Source organism: Anarrhichthys ocellatus, unplaced genomic scaffold (genome assembly GCF_004355925.1).
Source record: "Anarrhichthys ocellatus isolate YVR2014 unplaced genomic scaffold, GSC_Weel_1.0 scaffold16, whole genome shotgun sequence".
NCBI classification, from domain to species: Eukaryota; Metazoa; Chordata; class Actinopteri; order Perciformes; family Anarhichadidae; genus Anarrhichthys; species Anarrhichthys ocellatus.
This window is the reverse complement of record NW_022280046.1, coordinates 373,822-381,111: the sequence shown is the minus strand read 5'-3', so window position 1 is coordinate 381,111 and position 7,290 is coordinate 373,822. Positions and strand designations below refer to the sequence as shown.

General features: G+C 38.8%; 1 protein-coding gene across 1 annotated transcript in view; it reads left to right on the top strand.

The window, feature by feature from the left end:
- The window catches only part of cabp7b (calcium binding protein 7b), a 17,785-nt gene that overhangs the window by 5,359 nt on the left and 5,136 nt on the right, over nucleotides 1–7,290 (top strand). The gene's annotated exons all lie outside the window — the stretch shown is intronic.

The window sequence follows — 7,290 nt, the reverse complement described above, 5'->3', positions numbered from 1 at the left end:
TGTGTGTGTGTGTGTGTGTGTGTGTGTGTGTGTGTGTGTGTGTGTGTTGTCAGGGCTCTATAACTGTAAATATATTGTACACATACAGAGTGATATTTTTCAGGTCAGATTTACAATGATATGTTCTTCACACATTACATTGTTTTTGATTTCACAGCAAACTGACAACAACAAGGTTAAAAAGCTACAGACATGACACGTACAGCTTTGCTGTAGGTCAATGTGACTTCCTCTGTGGTCAATGACAAATGTCTGGCATTACGGTTGTCACCATCATAGTTACAAACACTGTTACAAGATGTTAATTATGAGACTGTGTCCTTTCTCTCCCCTTTTCCTGTCTGTTGACTACAAACGTATTTCATTTACATCATCCTACTGAATTGGGATGCACTTCCAACTTGGAGAAAATATTAAATCTGCTACTATTGTCTTTCAATATAACGATATATGAGAAAAGCTGCAGGTCAAGTTACCCACAAAGATTCAATCTGAGGCTGCATCGAATACAATAACCTAAAGGATTCGTAGGGTTAGTCTCTCATAGCCTCCGTCATAAGAGAGATGGACATATTCTCAACAGAAAACATTAGTTAATAAGACCTTGCACTGCAAAAAAAAGAATGTTAATCAGCCTGTTTCCTTATTTTTAACATTATTTTATTATTTTGTCAGTATTTTATCATCCTTGCTCAGACAACACACATCAGCTGTACAGCGTTTTTATTTTTGTAGCCTCTGGTAAATATGATTCACATGTTTTTCCCCCTCCAATATCAGAAGGATGTCATGGGTGTCATCATATCGTTATTATTGTAACCGCCTGGGAGGGGCTCTTATTTAATGAAAAGAGTCTGATTCATCTCCCGGCGAAGATTTGTTATCCTCTAACCAATTTTCTGTTACTACCTCAATGAGTTCCCTTTTGATAAGAAAACCACTTCATTTTAGGAACAGCTGTGACGCTCCTCCCACTGTCCCGGTTGTGCTGGCCGACCTCAACAGGCAGTTGGCTGACATGGGAGGGTCGTTAGCTTGATTAAGCTCACCTGGGCTTTCCAGGCTATAAAAGCTGGTCCATGTGCTCACCATCTCGCTCACTTCCTACAGCAGACGCCCACCCTGCGTCAGTGCCTTTTGTTTTTGCACCGCCAACAGCTCCACAGCTCATAAGCCACACATCCATGCTCTGCTTTCATTTGCCAAAGTTGCTGATCTACACTCTGTTCACTGTACACAATGTTCATATGTGTGAACCTTAGTTTAATGAATTATGTTTGGTTATAACATTGCGTGGACTCCCTTCTTGTCACATTACCTGAGCCAGTTTGTGACACACACATAACCCAACAGTTTTTATTTTTAAAGGACCAGTGTGTAGGATTTAAGGCTTTGTAATGACAGACATTTTATATAACAGCCATTCATTATTAGATTTCCATTGTGTATAATCACCTGAAACTAAGAATTGTGAATGATGTCGTTAGCTTAGAATGAGCCCTTAATATGTACATAGGGAGCGGGTTCACCATGTTTCTACAATAGCCCAGAATGGACAAACCAAACACTGGCTAGGGCTTCAATGTTTTTTTCCATTACTTGAAGGTCACCGTAGGATTTCTACACACTTAGAAAGCGAGCAGTGAGCAGAGTGGTAATCAGTTGCTTTCAATATATCTGCAACCTCACTGCTAGATGCCACTAAATCCCAAACACTGCTGACTTTAAGGGGAGAATGCTTGTTAGGGCAAGTGTCACTCTTTGTAATATGTTTTCCCCTCTGGACTTGAATTCTGAGGTTGCTGTAAAAACATTCCTTATTTAAGAATGTATCCAATTTCTTCATTTACGTACATCCCTTTCATCAAAGCAAAGGTGCTACATCTTGGATTGACACAAAAGATCCTGTTGTTAGTGAAAATACCTGAATCTCTCTTTTACTGTGTAAATTGATGTTGAGTTTTTGAATGTGACTAGGCTATCTGCCTAAGAAAATATGGACACTCATCTAGATTAGAAACAATTGAATTTGACATCTGATTTTGAGACGAAACCTATTGTGAATAGCGTCGCGAGTTATGTCCATGCATGCACATACAGCAGCTTTGGAGACTGGAGACTGCCTGTTGTTATTCTCTTCTCTTCAGTTCCTGTGGAGCAAAGAGACTTCTTCATCTACCTCCTGCTGTATTAACTCTATTAGCATTTCCTGTGCGATGTCATCATCGTTACTGAGGGGGAAGAGGGATTTTTGCAGTGAACTGGACAATCACTGTAGGGCTCCTTTCCTCAAGGAGAACCTCAAGGAGAACATTGCTCCATGATGTAAAGACAGCACTTGTTTCCCCTGAACCTCACACACCTTCTTTTTCTTGGATTGATGCAGACAAGCTCTGTTTTATGTACTTTCTGTCCAGTTAACAGTTCCAGTTTCACAGAAACTTATGGTTTGGCAAGTGACCAATTAAGCAGAAAGTCAGTAGAGCTCTTTTTTAAAACAATTTCAAAATATGTTTTGCAACTTTGTTATTATCTCCGCCGAGGAGGTTATGTGTTTGGTTCAGTTTGTTGGTTTGTTTGTGTGTTGGTTTGTTTAGGTTGTGGAAGGGTGTAGCATCGGCCAATGAAGAACCCGTCACATCTTCAAGCCGATACAAATCACAAGGTGGACAAACGCATTATTTTTCACTTATGGAGACGGCCTTGGCGGAGGTCTGCGCTCTCCAAGTGCCCTTTCAGCTTAAAAATGTTGAAGTCAATTTAAAAGAAAAGTCACATCCCTGACAAACAAAACAGTAGAACTCGTCACATTGAGGACTAGCAGCAAGCTGATGGGAGCCACTTCAAAGTTACACATGTCACATGTGAGATAATGGGACCACCTGTAAATACACAGATCCTGGACAGTCTGTATGTTTAGAAATCACAGCAACAATGCGATTCTGATACTGATCTCGGAAAGAGACACCAAATGTGGCATCAAACTGTGCTAATGTACCAAAGTGTGTTTGCAAAAATAATGCTAACTTTATAACTAAGATGATTTTTAGGAGATTCTTGATACAATACTCTACAATGCACCATTAAGTAAACATGTCTGTTCAGTTTAGTCACAGTTACATATTTCATGCATAATGTTAATGTTAATGCATAATGAGTATTTTTACTTTGTACCCCCTGTTGTGGTATCTTTTAATTACAACATGGCCACTTTAACACTTTCAAAGTATTTTTTCTCATGAATATCATGAATGTCTGGTTAGCTTCTTTTGTAATTCAAATGGAAGGTTTAGGATATCAAAGTGATGCAGTTTCATCTCACCAAATGCCATGTTGGTTTCCCACACTATTCTTCTGGCTTAAAGCCATTATTTGGGATTTTCCCAATTATTGAGGTGAGCGAGCTTCAATGGCCTTTCTGCTGCTGCCAGTGGCAACGGCACTCTGCCAGTGTGCAGCAGTGGGCTTCTTGGCATCAGCCCTCGTCATGGACCATTTTCATGGATGTTGTTAACTGCACCAACAACCAGCATGAATCACTCTGCCATCACTCTGCTGGTCGGTCAGAAAGGTCAATAGGATCTGTTGGTCCCCATGTTCTGTTTTAGCTCACTTGGAAGGTCAGCAGACTTTTAAGTCCTGGGTTTAGATCTCACGGTTGGCAAAAGTGTCTCTTTGATGTTGGGGCACATGAATTCAAGCTTATCACAAATTGTATACCAGCTCCTAAAAAATTCGTGGGAAGTTTGGGATTGAGCCAAGAAGTAATCTGTGAGCTGAGACGGATGAGACGACACCTGATTTAATGAGATGATGAGTGAAAGACAAAGGTGATAATCAAGTCAAAGACGCTAAAACAAACTGCTCTCCATTGCAGAATAAATAAACATCAAACAGTCTGTTTGCTCTACAGGAAACAATCTGCATCATGATTTTTTGGCAGCTGTTGTTCTAACCTGCCATGAAATTGTCAGTCAATATTTCATTTTGGCATGGCACGTTTTGATGAAATGGTTGGTCAAATCCCTTTTGTTTCAGTCAACTCAAAAATATCAATCTGTCATTTGCTTTGGGCCTCAAGTGTCCCAATCTTCCAACATTTGTAACACAGGATACAGGATACTTTGATTACATGAAATATATTCTTGTGCCACAAAGTAAAAAGCAAACAAAACCAGATATTTCCTCTGTGGACCCCCAAATCCTTTTTAAGACGATGCAGTGCCTGTCACCAGGATGTAAAGAATGCTCATTATCAGATGAAATATATATATTTACTAATTTAGACAACGGTTGCGACACACTCATGACTCAATGCATATTTGTTATTGATGATTTACACACAGTAAGTTAGATTTTGCTGTATCTAAAGTCAACAGTGATTACACAGTATGTTCAAACTGATTGTTTGGTATTTTTAAATCCATGTCAATAACCCCTCTAACACATCTACCAAAGTATTTGTTTCCTATTCATTCAGTCTGGAAGGACATATTTGTCAGTGTGGACACACCCATGACCGTGTTTTTACTCTTGACTTCACTCACTGATGACGTATTTAGTTTGACTCAGTGTTACAGTCAATGTCGTTATCTCAAAGACAGACACTCTAAAATATTGTGACACATCGGTCATAAAAGATCAAAGTCACTGGCGATATTTTACAGCATTTTTACAGTCAACGTAACGTCACTGACTTTAGCAATGACTTATTTCCCATCTAAATTAATGAGTTGCTTAATATTGTTAAAATATTTTGGTCATACAGACCTTGGTTACTTGTTGCTGCAGGGGAAATGCTGAATTAATTAAAAAATATATCTTGTGATTACTAAATGTACAAGGACTTTCATGGTTTGGCCCTGACTTTAGAAAACCGGGCTGTTGAACCCTCAGAGCAGTGCAAGGTTACTTAGACTCTTTGATCAAGGACTCAGACACAGCCGTTGTTGGCTGTGTCTGCTGAATGTTTTCAGCAAAGCTACATTTTTACCAGTTACCAGTTTTTGCAGTTATAGTTCAAACAACAATGGGGGGGGGGGGTTCTGTAGTATCGTGTGTATACTTTTTGTACATATGTATGTACTGTATCTATGTCTAAATGCATCTGTGTTATGCTTGTATGTTTGCTGGCATGTGCAATATGCTCTGTTATTGGCACCAAAAGACTCCATAGTGATGCGTTTTAAGATTTACTAACTATGACATGCATGAGTCGGACACTATAATAAAAAATAATAATGCCTTTGTAAAGCTTTTAATGAGTAGTTTCTGTTGAGACTGTATCAGAGATGTATTTCAAAGGCTGCACTTGTACTGTGTTGCACCATATGGTGTTCAAATTATGTGTCGACATTCTGCATTGCATTTTAAATTAACTTCAAAATATGGGCCCATACGAAATCAATATGTCTACATTGCCTCTGTAAATTCTTGGTAAATTAATGTAAGATCTATATAAATATAAAATATAATGTCCTGTATTAATAATAAATCTGATTTATTAATTTGTGTAACTAAGCTGAACTATTGTGATGGGGAAGGGTGGATGATAAAGAGAGGAAATAGAGTAATGTTGTTTATGGAACGCCAACACATTGTCTTGAAGAAAGTAAATTATTGTATTTCTATGCTGTAAAACCAGGCGATAAATCAGGGATTATTTTCAGGGAAGTAGAGACATAGCTTATCCCTAGTGGATTCATCTGTAACAACATTTTTTAAATATTCTTTTCTTATGGTGTGAAACATCAGCAGTCCAGCCACTGCTCAGCCTGCTCAATGAATGCATTATTTGTCACTGGCGCCAGGGGTCGTGACATTGGCTCTAGGGTGGTGCTGAAGGAGGATTTTTTTTAAAACTCAAACAGCACCTGCTGGCTATAATTTAGACAAATATGTCGTGTCTGCAATGTCAAGGTTTGGTAGAGACAGTGTCACTTTTTCAGAAAGACCTCAATGACAATGACGAAAGGCATTTTGCAACAGTTGTAATTTCCCACAAGGTTATAGTCTGCCACTTTGGGTTCACTTGTAAACTGCAGTCTCTCAGTCATTCATGTACAGAAGATAGATGATAGGTGCTTGTCCACTTGTCGGTTTGAATACAAATTACAGGTGATGCTTTCCCAATCACACACTTGCATGCAAATTAGTTTTCTCCATGATAGAAGCAGTCAGCATAATGTATTCATTCGAAGTTCAAATGAAGTTCCATAAAAGCTCTTGCAGCAGTATCCAAGTACAACTGAATGTATAGGTGAGTTTGTGTTTTAGTTTATGTTGAGGTTTGATGACATCATCTGACTGAGCCTAGATTGGCTAAAGCGCTTAGTGGTGGGACTGAGCGGTGTCCGTGTCCCACTGTCAATTATGTTGATTAGCATGTTCATTCACTTGTTCTTCTCAGCACTTTCCCTTTTCCCCTTCTAGTATATGAGACTAGCATTGTACATAGACATGCTAGCTTATATACCATTCATGTATCATTTATATGTTGGTATAATTTCAGCCTTAAATGTTAAATTTTCTTAATTGCATGTATTGTTTCATCTAATGACATGTAACTACTGAGCAAGCATTGAAGAGTCTTGCATATATGAGGATCTACATCAAAAAGAGGCACAGAGGTTCGGTGCCTTTGATGTGCAACTGCTTTTTTTTATCACTTCAAACAGAATATTGTGATGCAGGGTGAGGACAGGAGCCAAATGGCAATGTTTGTGGATTATTCACCAAAAGTTGTTATTAATTATAAACACATGAACCTGCTCGCTGCTTTCTATCACAACCAAGTGTGCTATGGCTATTGTAACAGGTGTTGGCTGTCAAGGTGTCTGTTGGTATACATCTATAAAAAACAAGGAATTTGCACCAACCAAAACACATTCTATAATATAACAGGCCAGGTAACAAAATAGAACTAGGAGTGCCCTCGGAGAGCACAGACCTCAGCCAAGGCCAATCCAATTAGAAATGTAATGGATTTTTCCTTGGCCCATGCTCCACCCTTCCACCAAGTTTCATGAAAACCGGGCCAGTCGTTTCCCTGTAATACTGCTGACAAGCTGACAAACAAACCCACAAACAAACTGAACCAAAAACATAACCTTCTTGATAGCAGTGATACATCTTGATACAAACAGGAGCCACACTTTGTATATTTATTCAATTTATGCAACTTAGGAAAACGCTACTTCACTGATGCTGTGCGGTACTTACTGTACAGATATATATATATAAAGTCTCTCTCCATGGTGCTGAAACATTCAACTACAGTCTCTGTCTCTC